The sequence below is a fragment of the Urocitellus parryii genome, unplaced genomic scaffold (genome assembly GCF_045843805.1).
Source record: "Urocitellus parryii isolate mUroPar1 unplaced genomic scaffold, mUroPar1.hap1 Scaffold_160, whole genome shotgun sequence".
In the NCBI taxonomy this organism is placed as follows: Eukaryota; Metazoa; Chordata; class Mammalia; order Rodentia; family Sciuridae; genus Urocitellus; species Urocitellus parryii.
In genome coordinates, this window is record NW_027552127.1 from 48,307 (window position 1) to 74,774 (window position 26,468).

General features: G+C 53.7%; 1 pseudogene; it reads left to right on the forward strand.

Moving 5' to 3' along the window:
* The first annotated feature begins 52 nt into the window (after positions 1 to 52).
* LOC144251706 (ribosome quality control complex subunit TCF25-like) lies at positions 53 to 22,312 on the forward strand (annotated as a pseudogene).
* The last annotated feature ends 4,156 nt before the right edge of the window (positions 22,313 to 26,468 follow it).

Here is a 26,468-nt window from a genome sequence, read left to right on the forward strand (position 1 = left end):
GTGCTAATGGTGACAGGGAAGAAGTTGCGGAGAGCCGCAGCGCGTAGGCGCCATGCGCCAGCGTGCCCTCAGTGCGCAGGCTCACTGGCCGTTCTTTTCTGCTCTTCCTTCTCTTTCTCTCTAGACGTCAGGCTGTCGGGTCCTGTGTCGCACCGGGCCCTCCAGAGGCTGAGGGGGGAACAGCTCGGCCAGGAGCCCCTCGCCCCGGCGCCCTGCAGTTTGTCCTCCATGATGATGATGACGCAGAAGAAGGACCAAAACGGGGTGGGGGGGGCCTCAGGGAAGGATGGTGTCCAAGTCAACAACCGGTTTGAGCTGGTGAGGAGCCGGTCAACCTGTGGGAACTGGGGGCGGGGGGCGGGGGGGGCGGAGCGTGACGTCATGGGAGGGCGGGGTGGGTGTAAAGTGGGGTCTGTACTGTGGTGAACTGGTGGGCGGGGTCTTGATGTCATGGGTGGGGCCGGGCTACGGGCAGCTCTGCAGTGGAGAGGGCGGGCCATGACGTAAGGGGCGGGGCTAGGGAGGGACCGGGGCGAGCGGGGACGGTGTCGAGGGCAGGTAGGGTCGCAGAGGAGAAGGTGGGGCTGTGCCGATATGGGGCGGGTCTAAGGGCCAAGTAGGCGGGGCGAGCAGTTAAGGGCCCAGGTGACGATACTGAGCTGCATTGGGCAGGGCGGGGGCTTCGCTAAGAGGGTGTGGCTCTGACCTCCAGGGGTGGGACTAAAGGGGAAAGCTGGGGTGGGTTGACGAAATTGAGCTACAGCGGGGAGGGTGTACGGTGGGAGGGGTTGTGGCGGGCAGGACCGGCTAAGGGGGTCGCAGTGAAGGGGATGAGTGATGGGACTGCGCTTCTGCAGGGAGGGCGGCTGCTGCTGTGGGGACGGTGGTGTGTGATGTTAGAAGTGAGGCTGGGGTGAGCAGGGGCGGCGTCAGAAAGGAGGGGGTCCCCTCATTGCAGAGGGGAGGGTGGGGCAGCGGCGTCCAGGGACAGAGTGCCAGGGCAGAGTGTGGCTGTTGACTGCGCTGCAGTGAAGGGGTGGGGCAGGGCTTCCTGATTCGGGTCATCCTAGATTTCATAGTCTAGCATCTCCAAAACCTTTCGGTTTATTCATAACACCTCTGCCTAACCGGGGATGTTGTATCTTGCTCCTTCCTGCCTCCCTCACCTAGGTGTCCCCTACAGGGAGGTAAAGGAAAGTGAAATGCCCGCTGGTGCCACAATGTTTTCCCCTTAGCACGGGCCTCATCTGTAGTTTCTCGTTTGTATGGGTTATCTGATAGTGGCTTCTCTGAGCTGGCAGGTAGCATGACTGTTTTGCTCACCTTGTTATCAGTCTCAGTTGCCCCTGAGTTTTTATTGAGTTGGCAAGTTAAAAGGCTATAATGTTAAAAGACATTGTGGAGTATGGAAATTGTCCTTAGATAGTTTGGGGATTTGCTTTAAAAGTTATTGACCTTGCCACTTAAGAGCTGGTCTAACCCCATAGTCTGGTGGAGGTGGGACTGAAGTCCCTTCTTTGAATTCTCTGTCTGTACCCGATCTCTTCTGTTTCTTAGCCTGAAAGTAACTCTCCCCAGCTTTCTATTTCTTTCTATCTTTTTTATTATGGAAAATTTCAAACACAGAGATATGGTAGTACAGGTACTTCATGTGTCCATCCCCGGGTTCCCTAATTATGGACACTTGGCAACTACTATCTGCCTTGGACTTTCACTCCCTTCTCTCCAGGGATGACTTAAAAACATCCCAGACAGCACACCACTTGCCCTTAAACTTGCCAGTCCTGTTTCTGACAACTCTCAGGATGCACCGCTTTTCATCCTGTCCCATTATTACCAGCTCGGGATCAGTTGTGAAGTCTGCCACTTCACAAACCTTTGGTCCTTATTCAAATGCCCTCCAGATTGTGTTTAAGAATAACTCCGAGGCGGAGGGCATTTACATGTTCTGGGTACCACTCATTTCTTCCTCACAGTCTGGGAAGGGGGGTGATGTTGACAGCAGCGGTGACATCTTCAATTTATACTGGCCTGTGGCTCAGTGCTGGATCCCTTGCCTCAGGCATTGGAGGCAAGGGCTCCATCCCTAGCACTGCAAAAGAAGAAAACAGAAAAAAAAACCCACATACACATAATTAAATTTAGGCTTTTTTATTTGAACCTTGTGCTCTCTAAACCACACAATGATATTGTCCCTGCTGGTGAAAGTTGGTGGGTGAATAGAGAAATAGAGGTGTTCAGGGTTATGAAAAAAAAAGAAGAGATGATTGTATGTCTGAATGGGAAAAAAATGATGCTTATGTGAATCCCTCCTTGAAATCACTCTGGTCCAAGAGATTGGCTTGGGGCTTTGTGATTGTGTAAGCCTTCTGCTTGTTGTGTGGGGTGTTTTGTTGTGTTGTTGTTGTTGTTTAGTTTTGACTTTTGTACTGGGGATTGAATCAGGGGCATTTTATTACTGAAGCAGGGTCTTGCTAAATTGCTGCACGTCTCACTGAATTGCTGAGGCTGGCTTCAAACTGATGGTCCTCCTGTCTCAGCCTCTCCAGTTGCTGGGAGCTTGCATTGTGGTGCTGGGGATTGAGCCCAGGGCCTCATGCATGCTAAGTATCCTCTTCCACCAAACTGCACCCCTGGCCCCTGCTTTCTAAGGGTATTAGTATCACTGGCTTAGGTCTCCTTCCCAGTCTCTGGATTTGTGCATGAACTCTATATCTGTATCCATGTGTCCAAATGCACCTGACCTTACAGACTAGGGCTTACCTGCTCCTCAGGCTTCCCTGTCTCTGTTGAAAACCACATGCCAAGATCAGCCACCTGGAAGATGTCCCTGGTCTCTTGACATTTGTGCAAACCATTGAAAAGTCCTGTGTGGCTCTAAGTGCACAGGGTTGTGACCCATTCTTCCCAGTCTCCACCTCTGCTTGTCCAGGCTGCCTAGACAGCTCTCCTCACTCGCTTTTCTAGCCTGCTCTGCTCAGCCACACTGCCCTTCCTTTGCTGCCCTCTATGCCTACAGTTCCCCACGTTCAAGTACCAACACATGGCTGGATCTTTCCTCCCTCAGAGGCAGAGTCTCTTCCCCGTCACACCACCATACAGTCTGATTATGGTCACAGTTGCCCTACAGTCCCATTCCCTCTATTCTGGCCCTTTTCCATCTCCTGGCAGTTACCTGCGAACATACTGTATACATTACTTGTTTGTTCTTTGTGTTTTGCATGGGTTTCTTCCTGGGGCTGAAGTGTCTGCTTCCTGAAAGGACTTTGTTGCTAGCTGTGTGTCCCCACCTCCCAGCAGGCATGCACAGAGCTCCTCCTGGAAGACTGAAGGCATGTCTTCCTCAGTGTGCAGGCTCCTGGGCTGTAGAGTCAGTGACTTCCATTCCAATGTGGGATCCACCTCTTCTGGATGTAGGAGCATTGATGAGATACCTGATGAAAGCTTTGGGGATGCTTTCCTTGGCCTTGTGGGACTGTGGTGAAGACATGCTGGGCCCTCAGTGGGCACTCAGCAAGCACGGAAATGATGTGATGTTGAAATGGAGGAAGCAAGAGAGCTTTTCTAGAAGAAAAGCCTCCCGGGTAAATGGACGCAGACACCTATAGGCCTGGTCCCCACCTGCCGCCTAGAGTGTGGACCTTGGTGTCATGCATGGCTCATGGGTGTTCCTTTAGCTTTGGTTAGAAATCACCTTTACTGTCTCAGTCAGGGGGTCCTAAAGACAGCTTACTGAAGTTAAGTCAGATGAAGTGCAGTCAGATGCACCCCAGGGGATTGTAGTGAGTCTTGACAGAGGCATGCACAGCATGAGTACCACACCACATTCTGAGAGCTTGCCACCCTGCAGCCTGTGCCCCCTTTCCCTGCGTGTGTGTGAGTCCTGCCTGTGTCTGCATTTCCCACCAGCAGAGTCTTCCAGAATGTGCTCTTTCCTTCTGTCCTCGCTTGCTTAGCCTGTGCTTTTGAGTTTCATGCAGGCTGTGGGTTTTCGCGGTCAGCTCCTTCTTGCTGAGTAGCAGTGTATTGCAGGGTGTTCATCCGTGGTGTTTCAGGGGACTGACTCAGTTCTGGTTGGGGGCTGCTCTGCCTGGAGCTGCTGAGCTCTAAGGACAGGTGTTTTGTGGGTCTGGGTTTCATTTTGGCTGATGGGGCATCTACAGGGAGAACTGCTGCATCGGGAGTGGATGTGTATACCTGGACCAACAGGTGCTGAGCGCTCCTCCAGCATTTTATTCCACCTGCCTATGGGCTGTGTGAGGCTGAAGGTGCTCCAGCCTCCAGGGAATTGGTGTTGGCAGCCTATGCCCCCAGCCCCCAGCCCTCAGCAGGGACAGTGCTCCTCACTGGCTTTTGATTTACATTTCAATAAAGATGTTGTTGGGTGTCTTTCCATGTGCCTATTGTCCATTTGTTTGTCTTCTTTTTATTAATATTTTTAGTTGTAGATGGACACAATATTTTATTTTTATGTGGTGCTGAGGATCAAACCCAGGGCCTCGCATGTGCTAGGTGATCGCTCTACCGCTGAGTTACAACCCCAGCCCCTGTTTGTCTTCTTTTGTGAACCGTCTCTTCACATTTTGCTACCTGTGGTGGATTCCCAGGCTGCTCTGTGAGCATGGAGCACTGACACCTGGGCAGACATGTGGCTGCTCATCTCGCTGCTGCCTATGGATTTCCAAAGAGGTTCTATTCAGTCAATTCAAGTGTTCTATGGGTTTTTGCCCTTATAACTCATAGGTGGAAATAATAGGAGTGTTTTCACATGCACAGGCCCTGGTTTGATCCCCAGCACCATGCATATGTCCTGTACACACAGCATTTGTTAGTGTTCTGTATGAGGAAGCAGAGGTGTGCATGACATGGAGCTGCTTCATGACTGCACAGCTGGAATGTGAATGCATTGGCCTGACCTCATAGCTGACCTAAGTGCTGTGGTGGGCTGGCTTGCTTACAGGGGGCACGTAACCTGATGCAGTTGGCCCTCCACACCTGCAGCTCCCACCAGCCACAGGTCGAAATATGTCTCAAACTCACAGCTGTGCTGCTTGTGTGTAGATGTGTTTATTGTCATCGCTCCCTGAACAGCACAGTGTGCAGGCTACTGAGACAGGATTTGAGTTAGGTTAGGTTTGTGGTGATGCAGAGGAGAGGCAGAACACACAGGTGTGCACAGGCTCTGTGCAAACACGACACATTCCATAGAGGGGACTGGAAACATTCCCCCACCCCCCTGTGCACGCACATATGCTAAGGGGTGACAGTGCAGTGCAGCCATTGAGAAACGATGTTCTGCAGCAGGACGTCTTAGTATTTGGGACCAGTGGCTACTTTGACATGCTGGTGGAAACCAGATACCTAAAAATCATGAGTTTACTTGATTGCATTGAAAAATTTTCCCTCAGTCCCTTTCAAAGAATTATGTGTGTATGTCTGTCTTGTTTTCGTGTACAGTATAGTTGCTGTTCCCTGATGGTAATTGAAATACGTTTAAATTGTGCTTTAAATAACAAAAAAAATTTAAAAATAAATTTCAGTGTTCAGGCTGATGCTGTTAGGCTGGAATAAAGACTTGAAATGCTGTGGTGGTTTTAAACTTGCCAACACTGTGTCATCTTTATTTTTGATAGTCATTTGATTTTTTTTTTCCTTTGGTACTGGGAATTGAACCCAAGGGTGCTTAACTACTAAGCCACATCCCCAGCCCTTTTAAATTTTTTTTCTTTTTTTTTAAATAATTTTTTTAGTTATAGGTGGGCACAATATATTTATTTTATTATTTTATTTTTATATGGTGCTGAGGATTGAACCCAGTGTCTCACGCATGTTAGGTGAATGCTCCACCACTGAGCCACAACTGCAGCCCCAATTTTTTTTCTTTTGAGACAAGTTCTCACTAGGATGCTTACAGCTTTGATAAGTTGCTGAGGCTGACTTTGAACCTGCGATCAGCCTCAGCTACTAGGATTATAGGCATGTACCACCACACCTGTGATAGTCATTTTATTTTTTTTAAATTATTTGTCCTGAACTTCTCAGAAGATGATATACAGTCAGTCAAAAAAATATATGAAAAAGTGTTCATCAACACTAGCAATTAGAGAAATACAAATCAAAACTACTCTATGATTTCATCTCACTCCAGTGAGAATGGCATCTATTATGAATACAAACAACAAGTGTTGGTGAGGATGTGGGGAAAAGGGAACACTCATACACTGCTGGTGGGACTGCAAATTGGTGCAGCCAATAAGGAAAGCAAGTATGGAGATTTCTTAGAAAATTGGGAATGGAACCACCATTTGACCCAGCTATCCCTCTCCTCGTTCTATACCCAGAAGACTTAAAAACAGCATAATACAGGAATGCGGCCACTCAATGTTTATAGCAGCACAATTCACAATAGCTAAACTGTGGAAACCACCTAGATGCCCTTCAACAGATGAATGGATTAAAAATGTGGCATATATACACAATGGAATGTTACTCAGCAATAAAAGAGAATAAAATCATGACATTGGAGGTAAATGGATAGAGTTAGAGAAGATAATGCTGAGTGAAGTTAGCCAATCCCCAAAAGCAAATGTTGAATGTTTTCTCTGATATAAAGAGGCTGATTCATAGGTAGGGAAGGAGAGCGTGAGAGGAATAGACAAACTCTAGATAGGGCAGTGGGGTGGGAAGGGAAGGGAGGGGAGGGGGCATAGGGTTAGAAATGATGGTGGAATGTTATGGACATTATTATCCAAAGTACACGTATGAAGACATGAATTGGTATGAATACACTTTTTATATAACCAGAGATACGAAAAATTGTGCTCTGTATGTGTAATAAGAATTGTAATGCATTTCGCTGTCATATATAAATAAATTTTTAAAAAATTTATTCTAATTAGTTACACATGACAGTAGACTGCATTTTGACAGGGGCTGGGGCTGTGGCTCAGTGGTAGAGTGCTTACCTAGCATGCATGAGGCACTGGTTTTCATCAGCACCACAAAATAAAATGAAATATTGTGTCCATCTAAAAACTAAAAAGTAATTTTTTTTAAAAAAAAGAATGTATTTTGATACATCATACATAAATGGAGTATAACTTCTTGTTTTCTGGTTGTAGATGATGTAGAGTTTCACCGTTCATGTAGTCATATGTGCACATAGGGTTATAATGTCCGATTCATTTTACTGTTCTTCCTACCTCCATCCCCCCTCCCTTCCTTTTACTCCCCTCTATCTAATCCAGAGCGCTTCTAGTCTTCCTAGCCACCCCACTCCCACTTGCTATGAATTAGCATTCACATATCAGAGAAAATATTCCGCTTTGGTTTTTCGAGATTGGCTTATTTTGCTTAGCATCATATTCTCCAGCTCTGTCCAGTTATCAGCAATGCCATAATTTTATTCTTTTTTAAAGCTGATTAATATTTCATTGTGTGTATATATATATGTATATATATATATATATACACACACACACATGTATGTGTATATATATATATATATATATACACACACACAATGAAATTTAAATGTATATATTTTTATATAGATATATAAATATATATATATACACTCATATACACATATGCGTGTGTGTGTATATATATATATATATATATATATATATATATATATATACACATATACATATATATATATACATACATACACCAATCACATTTTCTTTGTCCTTTCATCTGTTGAAGGGCACCAAGGTTGGTTCCATAGTTTAGCTATTGTGAATTGAATTGCTATCACCATTGATGTGGCTGTATCATTATAGAACTTAGTCCTTTGGTATAAACTGAGGAGAGGGATAACTATGTAAAATGGTGGTATCACTACAGATTTTCTGAGGAATCTCCATGCTGTTTTCCAGAGTGGTAACAACAATTAGTCATTTGATGTTGATTGCATCAAGAACAACACTCCCTGCTGGGCAAAGTGGTCATGCCTGTAACCCCAGTAACTCTAGAGCCTGGGACAGGAGAATTGCCTCATCAGACTTGAGGACAAAATTATTTTAACATGAACAAGAACAATATTAGAAAATTATAATCCTTATTATATGCCCCCCTTTTTTTTAGTTTGAAGTATTGGAATTGAACTCAGGGGTGATGTACCACTAAACTATACCCCCAGCCCTCTATTTTTCACTTTGTCACTGAGGTTGCTCAGGCTGGCCTCAAATTTGCCTTCCTCCTGACTCAGCCTCCCAAATAGAGTCTCTGGGGTGACAGGCATGGCAAGTCGTCTTCACGTCTGGCTCAGCTCTACTTCGCCACGAACACTGTGACCCCTGTGCAGAAATGCCCTCAGCTTTTTTCTCCAGATAAATGTTGAGGATCTTGAGGACGACCCGGTGGTGAACGGAGAGAAGTCTGGTTGTGTGTTAACAGATGCTGCAGTGTCAGGGAACAAAGGAAGGATTCAGCGTGGAAACCCAGAGACCAAGCGGGAAGGAAATGTGGCCAAGGCTGCACCCCCGGAGCAGGTATGGGGACCCCATGGTAACAAGGAGGCTGGCATGTCAGGGAAGGGCTGTGGCATCCTGCCACGTGCCACCTGTTTTGGCTTTTTCTTGGAGGTATAATTTTCTGAATTTGCTTTGGCTGATTCCGTGGGAACCCTGATGAAGTTTGTGCTAAAGTCCTTGAGATCAGTGGCAGCCCCAGGGGTACTGCATGCAGGTCCCTGCCCTGCCTGCTGCCCACTGTGCTCCAGGCAGCTCTGTGCCTTCTGGGAGCAACCACTTCTGGTGAAGCGTCCCTGAGGAGCTTCTCGCTGCCCAGAGGAGCTGGCCCAGTCAGGGGCAGGTGGGCGCCCCAGGCAGCCTGGACCAGCTCTGCAGCAGGGCAGGGTGGGAAAGAGAGGCCACACTGACAGCAGAGGGTATGGGCAGGGTCCTGCTGTAGAAGGATGTGAGGGGGGGCTGCAGGAGCCCCAAGTGGTGCTGGCTTGCTGCTTTGGTTCTCAGTTTTTAAGATTTTGCTTCTCTCTCCATTGATTAAAACATCTTATTTTTATTAGTCTAATGCAAGTGGAAAACTCCGGAAGAAGAAAAGGAAGCAGAAAAATAAGAAAAACATTACAGGAGAAGCCTCGGTATGCGACCAGACTTGACTGGCCCCTGCCCAATCCCTCCGTGCCCCTTGGGCCGTGTCCCTCTCGGTGGTGCTGGGAGAAGACCATTTTATTTGATGTCTTCATTTTTTCCTGTCAGGAGTATAACTATCTAAGAGGTCAAGGACAAAGAAGAGTCACCTACAGTTTTGCTTGTGATTTGCCCCTTTGTTCCTTGGTTGTCATGGCCTACTCCTAGTCTCCGTGTCCCAGCTGCCCTCTGCAGGGAGAGTCCCTTCCCAGCCCTGCTCCCTGTTGCTGTTCACCCAGCCTTCATCCTGCCAGTGCATGAGGGGTGCTGGGTGTGGAAGCCCACAGACCAGATCCCCCTCAGTCAGCACATTTCCGTTCTTGCCTTGACCCTCCTTGTCTCATTGTTTGTCCTGAAGAGAAGTGGTAGCTTTGTTGCTGTTCAGTTGGAGTCACAGGTCCCAGTTCCATTCACCTGAGGATGTGAGCTCACCTGTGAGACATGAAGTGTGGCTCTCTGGCCCAATGGTTCCCAGGGCCTTCTGGATTAGTGATGGTTCTGAGCTTCCTCCTATAATACATCTCTAGATCATCTTTTAGAAAGTACATACCAAATAACTTTTCAAAGTGACTCCTTGTTATTGGTTGTCACAGCACTTGGAGTGAAGCCAGTGTGGCGATTAACAGTTCCTTATGGGCTTTTAGGAAAGTGGGTTGGAGGATATTGACCGCATCTTTGAGAGGATTGAGGATGGCAGTGGGCTCAGCCGCCTGAGTCCCCCACCACTGAGCTCCAGGAAGCATGTCCTGTATGTGGAGCACAGGTATGGCCTTGGCCTCTGATTTTGACGGGGAGGAGTGATTTAGAAAGAGGACAGTTTGCTGTCTTTATTTATTTAGAAGTGTTAAGAGTTCATTATTAAACATTTAGGAAGTAGAAAAAAGGAGAAAGAAGTAAGGAAAAGACATCTGTGTTTCAAAGGACTTTTTTTTTGGTACTGAGGATTGAATCCAGGGGTGCTTTACCATTGAGCCATATCCCCAGCCCTTTTTATTTTTCTGAGGCAGGATCTCACCAAGTTGCTTAGGGCCTCACTAAATTGCCTAGGCGGTCCTCAAATTTTCGATCTTCCTGGATGCTAGGATTATACCCGAGCATCACTGCACCTGGTTCCTTTTTATTTTTGATTTTGAGACTGGGTATTGTTAGCTTGTTTAGGGCTTGCTAAGTAGCTGAGACCAGCCTCTAACAAGGAGTCCTCCTGCCTTGGCCTCTGAGTAGACACGGGTGTGGCACCATCATGCCCAGCTCAGGACTTCCAAACAGCTTGCCTTTGTATGTCTCATGAGGCGTTTTGAGCTATACCAGTGTAGTGTCACCCTTGGACGATCACCCATCTCTTGGTCTGGTGGATGCTTAATGAAACCTGATCTTTGCCAGCTTTGGCAAGCAATCTGCCTGTATCGTTGAGGCCCTCCACTCTGCGTCAGGGTGCATGCTCCCTGTACGAAGCCTGGCAGATGAACACTGGACCCGCAGGGGAGACCTACCCCAGGTTCTCTCCTAGCAGTGACCCACTGCATCCCTTGGGTGCCCCATGGGGCCAGTAGTGGTCAGGTCCTATTGCAGGTGGCAGATTTAAAGAAAGCAGGCCTAGAAATCACCTTTCAAGCCCCAAGTCATTGTTCTTTGGCTGGACTCTTACTTAGCTTTCTGCAATTTCGAGTCATTGTAGGAAAGCCTGACTTAATATTTCTTCCTCACATTTCCCACATTCTAGACACTTGAATCCAGACACAGAACTGAAACGGTATTTTGGTGCTCAAGCGGTCCTGGGGGATCAAAGGTAAGGCCTACAGTAGCTGCATTCTCAAGCTGTTTTTACCTGCTTTCATTTCTTATGGGTGGGGGAGCCATTGGAAACCCTGGGGGAGAGGACTGAAAGCCACACTGGACAGATGGAGCCTCCCCCTCAGCCTCCCAGGCAGCCAGGACCACAGGTCTGTAACCAGGTCAGCTCACTACCTTTATAGTAGCACACTTTTTTGTTGTTTGTTTCTTCAAAAATTTAAGTCCTACTGAAGTATGTCCAGTGAAAAGCTGTGGTTCCCTCCTTCTTGGTCCCCCACCCTTGTCCTGTTGTTCAGAGACCAAACCTTAGCTCCTTTCTGTTCCTCCTTCCTGGTGACCATTCAGGGTTTCCATATAGCTGTGCACTGATCTTTGGGGGGAATCTGACTTCCTCCTGAGACAGATGGGGTCTGCTCCCTTCCCCCTGTCTGTGCTGTCTCCACACCCCCTGTGTTGCGACCCTTAAGGTGCTCCTCCTGACCCTCCCTCCAGCACCCGTCAGGGCTGCCCCCTCCCCTAGACTTCTGGCTGGCAGCTCACCTCAGACAGACCTGGCGGTGCCCAGGATGCTGTAGACTTCCAGGCACCTGTGGTTTCCTTTCCACTGCTTGCTGCGTGTGCAGAGTTGTGCCATGTTGTGCCTCTCAGCCTCTGGCCATGCTTTTCTTTTTGTGTATTTGTTCTTCTCACACAGTTTTCATGTCTCTTTTTGAGAAAAGAAAGATGCTGTTTTGTCCTGTTCCGGGTAGTCCAGCTCCTTATTCCTTGTTTTGTTTTAGTGAAATAGGGCACTGTTGAAAAGCCTAGAGATTGGTCTACACACATCCACATCCCATCACTAAGCTCAGGGTGCAGCCCTTCCAGGCCTGGCTAAGATGCCACCTGGCAAGGGAGCCAGACCCCCTAACAGCAGCTAAGAACTCTTGCCCAAAGGGGGCCTGGTACCCTCAACTTGTCGCTCACACAAGAGTCGCAGGGAGCTGGGTGCCTGAGGACCCTCAACACTCTGCTCTCGGTCTTCTTCCTTGCAGAAATATGCCAATTTCCTCCTCAGTTCTCCTCATTGTTTCCATGTTTTCCTTTTCAAAGATTGGAGTCATATTGCTGGGGTGTGGGTCACAGGTCCACTTCCCTAATTTGCCTCTGGCCATGGCCAGGCATTCCTCCTGTGCAGCCTGTCCCACAGGAAGCAGCTCGTTTGCTCAGGGAATTTCAGTGGCCCTGAGCTCCTGCTCTGCACCATGTTCTAGGGTTTCACTTTTGTTTCCTTTTTGTCCCTCTTGCCTTCATGCTGGACTGTTGGCCTCCCTGTTCCCCTGGACCTGATGGTAGCTGCTTGCACAGGTCGCAGCTGGGGTCCCCTCTTCACGCAGCAGTGCTTTGCTCTCCCTCCCTGTGTGCCCCCTGCCCACCGCTCTGCCTCCAGGGAGAGCTGGAGGGATTGGGTGGCCAGCCTGGCCCCTGGCCCGTGGAGGTAAAGCTGTGCCTGTCTCCTCCTCCCCAGGCCGCGACAGAGGCAGCGTGTATACCCCAAGTGCACGTGGCTGACGACTCCCAAGAGCACCTGGCCACGGTACAGCAAGCCAGGTGAGTCTGTCACTCCTGCAGCAGGGGGCTGGCACGCTGGCCTCAGTGCCTTTGGGTGGGCCTTGCAGCACCATGTGCAGCTGTGTGTGAGGTATGGTGTTCCTGAGGGTGCAGCAGCTTGTATGTCCCCAGCTGGCCTGGCCTGTGCAGAAGCTCTCAACTTCCTTGCCGTCTGCCTCGTCCTCTGGGTGCCATGCTACAGGAAGCAGCTGAACAGAGGCTTGCATTTTTAAGTGTTTTTTTTGTGTGTGTGCTGGCACTGAGCCCGAGCCCTCCAAGCCACACATGCCAGGCTGGGCTCTGCTGCTGAGCTGCATCCTCAGCCCTTGAGTTTGTTTTCACATTATGATAATTTGGGGGCTGGGGTTGTAGCTCAGTGGTAGAGCACTTGCCTAGCATGTATGAGGCCTTGGGTTCGATTCCTAACACCACATAAAACTAAATAAGCAATATAAATGTATTGTGTCCATCTACAACTAAAAATATTTTAAAAAATCAATAATGTAAGATAGTTTTATGTTTAAAGAAAACAGCCATGCAGAAGGTGCAGGGTAGGAAGTGAATGCCCTCTCTGGGCATCGGCTGCACAGCGTAGAGAAGCATCCAGACAGCCCTCTGCAGGTTGATGGGGCACATACTGTAGAAGAGGTCATGGGTGTGTGGAGGACATGTGTGGAGGGTGGTAACCAACGCACCTCACCTGCTGTGCCTGTGGGGTTGGGATTCTAGAAGAATCCCCTTGGACTCCCAGTGAGGGTCGCCTGGGAGTTCGGGACCTGTGCTTGTAGGATCAACCCTGATGCCTCTCATGTATCTTCTGTTCCCACCAGGCCTCTTGCCCTTCTAGCAAAGGAACCCGAACATGGTAGAGATAGGGGCTCATTGTCTCAATCTGCAGGACTTGGACCATGGGCCGGGCTCTCAGGAGGGAGTAGCTCAGGGGAAGCCCATGAGAACCACTGGCCATTTAGCGGTTGTCTTAGCAGACTGAGTTTTTCAGGTTAACCAGAGGAAATGGTCCCTCCACACAGTCACACAAAAGGAGCAGAACCGTATTTGGTCAGGGGTTACACGTTGCCAAGGCTTTTGACCTGGCCCTGTGCCCACTGCACGCCTCCTGCCCCAGCCCCTCACAGCCACCCTGGCTGCTGGTCTCAACCAGACGTGATCGGGCACCCAGATGGACCTCCATGCTCCCATCCCTGAAGTTTGTTGTCCTGGGCCACTTCGGCTCCATCCTTTCCCAGAGCTCATCTGAATTCTATAGAGAAGTGAGTCTTTGTGGAAAGCAGACGGAGGCCAGCTCCCGGGACAGCCCAAGCAAGCAGTGGGAAGCAGGCCCAGGTGTTCTGAGAGAGTCCCCGGACGTCAGCCTCTGGCCCAGAGGCAGCCCAGCCCCAGGCCTGGGTGACCTGTGAGGCCCCTCAGATGAGTGAGTTGGTATCACAGAGTCCTTTCTGAGAACAGCACAAGGGAGACTGTTGGGGCTACTGTGCTCTGTAGAGGTGCCATGTCCTGGCCTCCAGCACACCCTCTCTGTGCACTCTCACCTGCCAGGTCTGTCTATGCGGCTGTTGGAATCGAAAAAAGGCCTTTCTTTCTTTGCGTTTGAACACAGTGAGGAGTACCAGCAGGCACAGCACAAGTTCCTGGTGGCCGTGGATTCCATGAAGCCAAACAACATTGTGGTGTGTGGGCCCCGCAGCTGCCAGTGGGTGGAGGGCGAGTGCCCGGGCAGCTGCTCCCCTGGCAGTGGGGCCCCTGGAACCGAGGGGCACTGTGGAGACTTGGCACTCAGGAGACTTGGCACTCAGGTGCTGTCCTGCTGGGAGCTGCGTGTAGTGGCACTATGGTCCTTCCCAGGTGCTGCCTCTGTCTTGGGCCTCACTGGGGAGGCAGGGGGAGCATGTAGATCCTGCTGGCCCCATGTCCCCCACGTAGGGGGGGCGGGAACCTGCTTGCTTTCAGTCCTCTGTCCTGAGACCTGGGAGCCAAGACAGCCCCACTGGGCAGGCAGGGTCCCCAGTTCCCACCTGGAGCCAGGTCCAGGCCTTGGCTGGGTAATAGCAGTGCACACCTGGAGTCCAAAGGGAATTTCATCTGTCACCTGGTGATCATGTCTCCTGGTGTGCACAGGTCCTGGTGGACTGCAGGGGTGTCCTGTGGGTCCCTGCCTGTGACCTTCCTCCAGAGCTGCCCTTCTTTTCTGGTAGGTTCTGCTCCAGACAAGCCCCTACCATGTGGACTAACTCCTGCAGCTCAGTGATGCCTGCTGCTTTCAAGAGGATCAGGAGATGGCACGAGACCTCATAGGTAAGACCCAGTAGGCAGTGCAGCCTGCCTGTTCTCTCCACTAGAGCAGATGCAGGTGGCAGGACGTTGTCATGTAGCACTTTGTGGAAGGTGTGTCATGCCTGGTTTAGTGTGTCCTGGAACTGGGCAGCCATCACTGCAGTCCATTCCAGGAAAACAGCCTGCCATCTTCTATCTTCCCCCAGGCCCCAGAACCCCTGACTTCTGGTCAGACTCTCCGTGGCCCTACCTGTGTGGGGAGCCATTCAGTGGAAGCACTGTGCGTGGTCTCTGCCCATGGTTGTGTGCCCCATGTGTGGTGTGACCCAGGTTTAAGTGTGCTCTTGGCTGGATAGTACTCCCCCTTTGGACAGACGTGGTTGGCGAATCCGTCATCAGTTGGTGGTTCTGGTTGCTCTTCTGTGTGTGCGCGCACGCTGCTGTGGGTGTCTGGGCCGTGTTTGTATCACCTGGGGACTGGGCATGAACAGGACATGTGGCAGTTGCACCCCATGGTGTCGAGGGCGTTTCTCATTCAGGCTCACAAGTTCTGTGCCTGCAATTAATGCCGTGGCACCAGGGAAACCTAGGAGGTCCCATTGCAGGGCCCCAATTCTGGGACCCCTTCTTTCCAGTGCTTCGCTTGTTTGGGGTCTTGGGAGTTGCAGGCGCCTACTGTGGCTGACTCCTGCCTCTGTGTTGCTGCCCACAGAGCGAGCGCTGTACAGCATGGAGTGTGCCTTCCACCCCCTGTTCAGTCTCACCAGTGGGACACGCCGGCTGGACTACCGCAGACCCGAGAACAGGTGAGCTGCCTCTCCTGAGGGCAGCCCTCCCTGTGGGCCTGGGATACTTCTGCAGGCCTCACAGGCCTGTGTCTTGATTCTTAAATCAGTGATGCGTAAGTCAGATTCAGCCTGACAGAGCAGACCTGGGTCTATGCTCTGCTTTATGACATTTCTGTGCTGACCACCTCTGGCATCAGCCCCGAGGCAAGCCTGCATGACCGCAGCAGTCTCCCTGCTGTCCTGTGTGTATTCTTGCTGCTCTGGGCAGCGCTGTTTGGCTGTGGCATGGCCCCCACCTTATGGCCACCATGCCCTGTCTCAGTGCAGCAACTTGGCTGCACCGGTCACTCTGTCTAGACTTTCTCCACTGGTTTCTTTTTCTAGTAAACTCTCAGTTCTAAAAATAAGTCTACAGGATGACTAAAGTCACACAGCTTTATGTACCCAACAGTAGCGCCATTGAAATTTGAGGGTAAATTAAGATCATAATTATAACCATTTTTAGCTCATTTCCCTTGAATAATAAGTAGCAAACCAAAAGCAAGATAATGATTTCAAAAAGCTTGGTTTTCAGGGAGCTGAGGCTGTAGCTCAGTGGCAGAGCTCTTGCCTAGCACATGAGAAGCACTGGTTTGATCTTCAGCAGCACCACATAAAAATAAATAAAATAAAAAATATTCTGTCCATCTACAACAACAACAAAAATTTTTAAACCCTTTTTTTAAATATTTGGTTTTTTAGGTGTAGATGTATACAACACAGTGCCTTTTTTTTATGTGGTGCTGACGGTCGAACCCGGGTCCCGACTGTGCTAGGCAAGCGCTCTACCGCTGAGCCACAATCCCAGCCCCAACAACAAAAATTTTTAAAAAACTTTCAGTACATTGGTGTGTGTTCAGCACTTCAGGCACACACAAAGCTTCTCCCCAGACACAAAAGGCATTCGCAGACTCGTATGAGGACTTGGACACTGGCGTGGAGCCAGGTGGCCCTCAGAGGCTGCTCTGCTGTTTGCTGCCACTTGAACTCACATGGACCTTTTTGGATGTAGGAGCTTCTACTTGGCCCTCTACAAGCAGATGAGCTTCCTGGAGAAGCGTGGCTGCCCGTGCACCGCACTGGAGTTCTGCAAGCTCATCCTGAGGTGAGTGTCCACCAGGGATCCACTCCTGCCAGTCCTCACGGCAGGGGCTTCTGGGCTGCAGAGACTCTGGGCCCTGACATTTTCCTTGCTCTCTTTGCTCTTCCCTCACTGTGCTCCCTGCGAAGCCTTGAGCCACATGAGGACCCGCTGTGCATGCTGCTGCTTGTCGACCACCTGGCCTTGCGGGCCCGGAACTATGAGTACTTGATCCGCCTCTTCCAGGAGTGGGAGGTAGGTGTGCGCTTGCAGTGTGACCAGTAGCCATGGTGAGGCCATGAATCAGAGCCAGGGTGGGATCCAGGGACCTCCTGCCCTTTAGTCTCCCTCATCTCTGCTGTTGAGCAGAATCAGGTCTTCCCAGAGGGAAGCAGCCTTGCATCAGAACCCCAAGATGAGCACACGACTGCATCAAGTGTGCGTGTAGAGATGGTGCTTAGTAATGGACAGTCAGGCAGACCACAGAGCTGGGCATGCTAGGCACAGAAAGGGACAGCCACTCAGTGAGGGAAGTTGTGATGCAGGGCTGACAGGGACCCTAGGTCCTGAGTGTGAGGACGACAGTCTGGGTAGTCACGATTGGTTACATGTTCCAGGTCAGAGTCGCACATAAATGCCACCTGCCATCCTGGGGCCCCAGACCCAGGAGAGTGGGGTTTGTCTTGGTCTCCACTGAGTGCTAGAGAGCATGCACTATCTTGCTACAGGTGGGGTGTGCACACAAGTCGAAGCAGCAGTGTAGGTGTGTTGGGTCAGGCTCCACCTGTGAAGATCAGTCTCACCTCTTGCTTTAGTGTAGCTGCTGCAAACTGAGTGGGACAAACAGCTGAACAGAGCTTGTCTAGAGGGGGCTCAGGCCTAGGAGGGGAGGAGGGGGAGGAGCCTGTACTTGTTCTACTTTTCTGCTGGAACCTTTCACAGTACATATTTTTCGTGAATAAAGAAAAACATTTTTCATAAAAAATAAGTAATGAAAAACAGGTAAATCATTTAAAATCACATAACTCTTTATACAGTTGGCCAAGAAGTCTCACTTCCAGGGATCTAGTTTACAGAGATTCCAGGAGCTCAGGAGAATGGCTATAAGAAACCCACGGGGTCCCCAGAACCAGCCACAGAGGAATGTTTGTGGTGGTTTATAAGATTACAGAACTCTGTGGAGATGAGCATTCCCTGTTAATGGAAAAGCATGGAGTAGATCATGTCTGTTACATCGCACACAGAGAAAGGCGGGGAAATGTTTGAAGAGGGTAGTGGCCCCTCTAGGTGGGGGCAGTCATAGCTTGGCTGCCTTCACTCTGGACCCTGCTGTGTGGGGAGAGGGAGTCGCTCCTGTCCCCCACAGTGCTGAGCCTGGGGGGCTCAACAGAGCTCTTTCCCACTGACGTTGCCCTTCTGCACATTGAAGACCCCCAGGTGGAGCAAGTCCTCCATCCAGGTGTGGGGGTGGCCCGCTTTGTCAGCTCACTGTGGTGCACCTGGTCCTGACAGAGGGAAGGCCCCTCACCTGGCCTCTTGCTCCCTTGTAGGCTCATCGGAACCTGTCGCAGCTCCCAAATTTTGCCTTCTCAGTTGCATTGGCATACTTCCTGTTGAGACAGCAGACAGACCTCCCCCAGCATGAGCTCAGCTCTGCCAGAGAGAAGGCCTCCCTCTTGATCCAGCAGGCACTCACCATGTTCCCTGGAGGTAGGTACCACGCTGGCCTGTGCAGTAGTTCTTCCTGAGGGTGGAGACCTGATCCCAGCCCTGCCTTGTACTTAAAGAAAGATGTGTTCTCCAGCCAGCCTAAAAACTGCTGATGTTGCAGTTAGCTGATTATCCACCTCAGGAGGCCAACTGCATGCCAGCCAGGTGGGAGGGGGCCTTGGGTGAGGGACAAACTGTGTGTCCACTAACTTTGCTGTTAGTTACAGGGCAGGAGAGAGATACAGGGTATGCACATTGGTGTTTTGTGTTAGGGAGAGAAACAGCAGCAGAGGGTTGAGCGGGGCCTGGACCTGATCCAATGGCAGTGTGTGGTACAGCCCTGCATTTCCAGGGTGCCCCCCCCACACACTAGGCCTCTATCTGCACCCAGGGCAGGCCCAGGGGGCTGCTGCCTACTCAGGCGGTGGGTAGCGAACCTTCTCCACAAGCACGCAGGAAGTGACCCTCTAGAGGAGGCCGTCCTTGCGCTTGAGGGTAGGAGTGTTTGTGACAGAGGTGTGCACACACTCGGTGACTGCCCCTCTGAGGGGAAGTCCCAGAGTAAGCACTGCTTTGTTGGCTCTGACGAAGCCATGGAGAGGCCCCAGCACTGGGTGGACGTGAGCACAGGCAGACCCACCTGCAGTGTCCAGAGCTCCCTGTCAGGAGCAGAGCCAGCTCACCAACTCAGGGCTCAGCCCATCATCCCAGCAGCCACCTCTGTCCCCCTCGGGTTCGATGCAACTGGGAGCCCTCGGTAGGCCAGCCGAGGTGGGGGACACAGGGCCACTGGGCCCACGTTGAATAACAGAGCTACCATGGCTATCCCTCAGGAGAAACCCTACTGCGGCTTGTCCCTGGGAGGCAGTTGGTAGGCCGGCTTTCCCAGCAGCTGCCTCTGGCAGGGTCTCGGCATGTGGGCAGTGTAGGGAAGCCCTGCCTACTCAGCCGGAGAGTACTGCATGGGGACAGTACTAGAGCTGGAGAGGCCCTGACCCAGAGGACTGAACACCCAGAGCCCATGACCATGTGTTGGCCACTGTGGGGTCACCTACCCTGGGGCCCTGTGGGGTCACCTCCTCCAGGGCACTGGCCGACCCCACTCCAACCAGTCTGCCTAGGGTCTGTTGCTCATGCTTGAAGGGTGATGGCAAGTCTCCCTGAGATGGGGAAGGGCACTTGGAGGACAAGGGTCTGCCTCCAGGGTGCAGAGGTACCTGCTCATCCTTTGTGGACCCCCATCCTCAGCCACTCCCCCTGCAGCATCTCGGAACGCTGGTCAGACTCAAGGACCCCGTGGCCTTGCAGCCTCTGTGACGTCACGACTCCAGTCGTGTCTGTGATCAGGGCCCACAGGGCCCCGGGTCCTTGTCCTGGCCACTGAGCACCTGAGCCTCTGCTTCCTCCTGCAGTCCTCATGCCCTTGCTCGAGTACTGCAGTGTGCGGCCCGATGCCACTGTCTCCAATCACCGCTTCTTTGGACCAGATGCTGAGATAAGGTAGAGCCTTGGTGCCCTGCTGGGATAACTCCTGGTGGGCATCCTCGTCGCCTCCTGGGGGCCCTCGCTTATCCTCAGGGCAGTGGAGGGGTGGCAGGTACGCTCTGCACCGCAGGGTCAGGGTGTGTGTGTGGCTCTGTCTCCTGGAAACCTGCTTCAGCCTGGTGGCAATCTCGGAGACAGGAAACCCCTGGGGATGTTGGTTACTGTCCCCTAAAGAAGGCCTGGAGTCTGTGTCCACATATGGGTCACCTTACGTCTGAAGAGAAACACTGGTGGGTCAAGTAAATGGCCTCTGGCCTAAGACATGAGGTTCACGAGATGCCTTTTGACAGGAGTGGGCAGCAGGGCTTAAGGTCAGACAGCATGACCCACAGGCACTGGCTGTGGGCAGAGGGGCTCTTGTTACTGGTATGTTCCACTTTCTGCATTGGCACATATCACCTTTTTCATGTTTCTCATAAAAAATACAGAGGAGTCAGCCAGGTGTAGTGGCACAGCCTATGATCCCAGCAACTCTGGAGGCTGAGGAGGGGGATCCAGCCTCAACAACTCAGCGTATTGTGTCCATTTAGAACTAAAAATATATATAAGATATGAAAAATAAAAAGGCTGGGGATGTGGCTTAGTGGTAGAGTACCCCTGGGTTCAATCCCCAGTACCAGAAATAAAAAGAAAACATAAATGAAAGAAAACGTGTTATGGGGGTCCACCCCAGAATCCCCATCCCCTAGCCAGCCTTCGTCCTCTGCATTGGTCTCTGCAGACACAAATGTACACTGAGCAACTCAGTCAGCTGAGGAGCACAGACAGCACTGATTCAAAGTCGCAGACCTGTATGCCCTCCCTTCAGGAAGTGGACTGTCCATCAGTAGCTGAGAGACAGCCTCTTATGCTCCAGAAGGTCCTGCTGGGGGATCTGCTCACAGGCTTTGCTCCCACAGTCAGGCCCAACCTGACACAGGCTTTGCTCCCAAAGCCAGCCCCAATCCTGCACCCTGACCTTGCTGCCACAGCCAGCTCCCTATCCCTGATCTTGGCCTTGCTCCCACAGCCAGTCCCCCATCCCTGACACTAGCATTGCTCCCACAGCCAGTCCCCCATCACTGACCCAGGCCTTGCTCCACCCAGCTCCCCATCCCTGACCCTGGCCTTGCTCCCACACACAGCTCCCCATCCCTGACCTTGGCCTTGCTCCACCCAGCTCCCCATCCCTGACCCAGGCCTTGTTCCCACAGCCAGTCCCCCATCCCTGACCCAGGCCGTGCTCCCATACCCAGCTCCCCATCCCTGACCTTGGCCTTGGTCCACCCAGCTCCAATCCCTGACCCAGGTCTTGCTCCCGCAGCCAGTCCCCTGCCCTGACCATGGCCTTGTTCAACACCCAGCTCCCCATCCCTGACCATAGCCTTGATCCACCCAGCCCCCATCCCTGACTCTGGCCTTGCTCCCACAGCCAGCCCCCCAGCTATGACCTTCGCCTTGCTCCACCCAGCAGCCCATCCCTGACCCATGCCATGCTCCCACAGCCAGCCCCCAATCCCTGACCCAAGCCTTACTCCCAAAGCCAGCCGCCCATCCCTGACCCACCTTGTGAGTCTGTACCTTGCTCCCACAGTCAGTCCCCCATCCCTGACAAAGGCCTTGCTACACCCAGCTCATCATCCCTGACCCTGGCCTTGCTCCCACAGCCAGCCCCCCAAGCCTGACCCTGGCCTTGCTCCACCCAGCTCCCCATCCCTAACCCAGGCCTTGCTCCACCCAGCTCCCCATCCCTGACACAAGTCTTCCTGCCACAGACAGCTCCCCATCCCTGAACCAGGCCTTGCTCCACCAGCTCCCAAACCCTGACCCAGGCCTTGCTCCCACAGCCCAACCCCAATCCCTGAACCAAGCCTTGCTCCCACAGCCAGTCCCCCATCCCTGACCCAGGCCTTCTTCCCAAGGCCAGTCCCCCATCCCTGACGCAGGCCTTGTTCCCAAGGCCAATCCCCCATCCCTGACCCAGGCCTTGCTCCACCCAGCTACCATCCCTGACCCAGGTCTTGCTCTAACCAGCTCCCCATCCCTGACCCAGGCCTTGCTCCCACAGCCAGGCCCCCATTCCTGACCCAGGCCTTGCTCCACAGCTAGCCCCCCATCCGTGACCCAGGCCTTACTCCACAGCCAGCTGCCCATCCCTGACCCAGGCCTTGCTCCACCCACCTTCCCATCCCTGACCCAGGCTTGCTCCCACAGCCAGCTCCCCATCCCTGACCGAGGCCTTGCTCCACCCAGCTCCCCATCACTGACCAAAGCCTTGATCCAACAGCCAGCCCCCTGCCCTGACCCCGGCCTTATTCCCAAAGCCAGCTCCCCATCCCTGACCTTGGCCTTGCTACACCCAGCTCCACATCCCTGACCCAGGCCTTGTTCCCAAGGCCAGTCCCCCATCCCTGACCCAGGCCTTGCTCCAACAAGCTCCCCATCCCTGACCCAGGCCTTGCTCCTATACCCAGCTCCCCATCCCTGACCTTGGCCTTGGTCCACCCAGCTCCCATCCCTGACCCAGGTCTTGCTCCCGCAGCCAGTGCCCTGCCCTGACCATGGCCTTGTTCAACACTCAGCTCCCCATCCCTGACCATGGCCTTGATCCACCCAGCTCCCCATCCCTGACCCTGGCCTTGCTCCCACACCCAGCTCTCCATCCCTGACCTGGGCCTTGCTCCACCCAGCTCCCCATCCCTGACCCAGGCCTTGTTCCCACAGCCAGTCACCCATCCCTGACCCAGGCCTTGCTCCACCCAGCTCCCCATACCTGACTCAGTCCTTGTTCCCACAGCCAGTCCCCCATCCCTGACCCATGCCTTGCTCCACCCAACTCCCCATCCTTGACCCACGCCTTGCTCCCACACCCAGCTCCTTATCCCTGACTTTAGACTTGCTCTACCCAGCTCCCATCACTGACCCAGGTCTTGCTCCTACAGCCAGTCCCCTGCCCTGTCCATGGCCTTGTTCCCACACCCAGGTCCCCATCCCTGACCTTGGCCTTGCTCCACCCAGCCATCAGCCCTAACCCTGGCCTTGCTCCCACAGCCAGCTCCCCATCCCTGACCTTGGCCTTGCTCCACCCAGCTCCCCATCCCTGACCCTGGCATTGCTCCCAAAGCCAGTCCCCCATCCCTGACCCTGGCCTTGTTCCCACAGCCAGTCCCCCATCCCTAACCCAGGCCTTGCTGCACCCAGCTCCCCATCCGTGACCCAGGCCTTGCTCCACCCAGCTCCCCATCCCTGACCCAGGCCTTGTTCCCACAGCCAGCCCCCAATCCCTGACCCAAGCCTTACTCCCACAGCCAGCACCCCATCCCTGACCCAGGCCTTGCTCCACAGCAAGCCCCCCATCCCTGACCCAGACTTACACCCACAGTCAGCTCCCCATCCCTGACCCTGGCCTTGCTACACCCAGCTCCCCATCCCTGACCCAGGTCTTGCTCCACCCAGCTCGCCAACCCTGACCTTGGCCTTGCTCCGCCCAGCTCCCCATCAAAGACCCAGGCCTTGCTCCCACAGCCAACCCCCTGCCCTGACCCTGGCCTTATTCCCACAGCAGCTCCCCATCCCTAACCCTGGCCTCGCTCCACCCAGCTCCCCATCCCTGACCTTGGCTTTGCTCCACCCAGCTCCCCATCCAGGACCTTGGCCTTGCTCCACCCAGCTCCCCAAACTTGACCCAGGCCTTGTTCCCACAGCCAGGCCCCCATCCCTGAACCTGGCCTTGCTCACACAGCCAGCTCCCAATCCCAGACCTTGGCTTTGCTCCCACAGCCAGCCCCCCATCCCTGACCCTGGCCTTATTCCCTGAGCCAGCTCCCCATCCCTGACCTTGTCCTTGCTCCACCCACAACCCCATCCCTGACCCTGGCCTTGCTCCACCCAGCTCCCAATCCCTGACCCTAGCCTTGCTCCACCCAGCTCCCCATCCCTGACCCAGGCCTGTTCCCACAGCCAGTCCCCTATCCCTGACCCAAGCCATGCTCCATTCAGGTCTCCATCCCTGACCCTGGCCTTGCTCCCACAGCCAGCTCCCCATCCCTTACCCAGGCCTTGCTCCACACAGCTTCCCATCCCTGACCCAGGCCTTGCTCCACAGCCACCTCCCCATCCCTGACCCTGGCCTTGCTCCACCCAGCTCCACATCCCTGACCCAGGCCTTGCTCCATGCAGCTCTCCATCACTGACCCAAGCCTTGCTCCCACAGCCAGCCCCCTGCCCTGACCCTGGCCTTATTCCCACAGCAAGCTCCCCATCCCTAACCCTGGCCTTGCTCCACCCAGATCCCCATCCCTGACCCAGGCCTTATTCCGAAGGCCAGTCCCCCATCCCTGACCTAGGCCTTGCTCAACCCAGGTCCCCATCCCTGACCCTGGCCTTTCTCCCACACCCAGCTCCCCATCCCTGACCTTGGCCTTGCTCCACCCAGCCCCCCATCCCTGTCCCTGGCCTTGCTCCCTGAGACAGCACCCCATCCCTGACCTTGGCATTGCTCCCACAGCCAGTCCCCCATCCCTGACCCTGGCCTTGCTCCCAAAGCCAATCCCCCATCCCTGACCCTGGCCTTGTTCCCACAGCCATTCCCCAATCCCTGAACCAGGCCTTGCTCCACCCAGCTCCCCATCCCTGACCCAGGCCTTATTCCGAAGGCCAGTCCCCCATCATTGGCCCAAGCCTTACTCCCACAGCTAGCCCCCCATCCCTGACGCAGGCCTTGCTCCACTAACAGCCCCCCATCCCTGACCCAGGCCTTGCTCCACAGCCAGCTGCCCATCCCTGACCCAGGCCTTGCTCCCACAGCCCGACCCCAATCCCTGACCCAAGCCTTGCTCCCACAGCCAGTCCCCCATCCCTGACCCAGGCCTTGCTCCACAGCAAGCTCCCCATCTCTGACCCAGGCCTTGCTCCACCCAGCTCCCCATCCCTGACCCAGGCGTGCTCCCACAGCCAGCTCACCATCCCTGACCCTGGCCTTGCTCCACCCAGCTCCCCATCCCTGACCCAGGCCTTGCTCCACCCACCTCCCCACCCCTGACCTTGGCCTTGCTCCACCCAGCTCCCCATCCGTGACCCAAGCCTTGCTCCAACAGCCAGTCCCCCATCCCTGACCTTGGCCTTGTTCCACCCAACCCTCCATCCCTGACCCAGGCCTTGTTCCCACACTAGTCCCCCATCCCTGACCCAGAGCTTGCTCCACCCAGCTCTCCATCCCTGACCCTGGCCTTGTTCCCACACCAGTCCCCCATCCCTGACCCAGGCCTTGCTCTACCCAGCTCCCCATCCGTGACCCAAGCCTTGTTCCCACAGCCAGTCCCCCATCCCTGACCCAGGCCTTGCTCCACCAAGCTCCCCATCCCTGACCCAGGCCTTGCTCCTATACCCAGCTCCCCATCCCTGACCTTGGCCTTGCTCCACCCAGCTCCCATCCCTGACCCAGGTCTTGCTCCCGCAGACAGTGCCCTGCCCTGACCATGGCCTTGTTCAACTCTCAGCTCCCCATCCCTGACCATGACCTTGATCCACCCAGCCCCCCATCCCTGACCCTGGCCTTGCTCCCACACCCAGCTCTCCATCCCTGACCTGGTCCTTGCTCCACCCAGCTCCCCATCCCTGACCCAGGCCTTGTTCCCACAGCCAGTCACCCATCCCTGACCCAGGCCTTGCTCCACCCAGCTCCCCATACCTGACTCAGTCCTTGTTCCCACAGCCAGTCCCCGATCCCTGACCCATGCCTTGCTCCACCCAACTCCCCATCCTTGACCCAGGCCTTGCTCCCACACCCAGCTCCCTATTCCTGACCTTAGCCTTGCTCTACCCAGCTCCCATCCCTGACCCAGGTCTTGCTCCTACAGCCAGTCCCCTGCCCTGTCCATGGCCTTGTTCCCACACCCAGTCCCCATCCCTGACCTTGGCCTTGCTCCACCCAGCCATCATCCCTAACCCTGGCCTTGCTCCACCCAGCTCCCCATCCCTGACCCTGGCATTGCTCCCAAAGCCAGTCCCCCTTCCCTGACCCTGGCCTTGTTCCCACAGCCAGTCCCCCATCACTAACCCAGGCCTTGCTGCACCCAGCTCCCCATCCGTGACCCAGGCCTTGCTCCACCCAGCTCCCCATCCCTGACCCAGGCCTTATTCCGAAGGCCAGTCCCCCATCATTGGCCCAAGCCTTACTCCCACAGCTAACCCCCATCCCTGACGCAGGCCTTGCTCCACTAACAGCCCCCCATCCCTGACCCAGGCCTTGCTCCACAGCCAGCTGCCCATCCCTGACCCAGGCCTTGCTCCCACAGCCCGACCCCAATCCCTGACCCAAGCCTTGCTCCCACAGCCAGTCCCCCATCCCTGACCCAGGCCTTGCTCCACAGCAAGCTCCCCATCTCTGACCCAGGCCTTGCTCCACCCAGCTCCCCATCCCTGACCCAGGCGTGCTCCCACAGCCAGCTCACCATCCCTGACCCTGGCCTTGCTCCACCCAGCTCCCCATCCCTGACC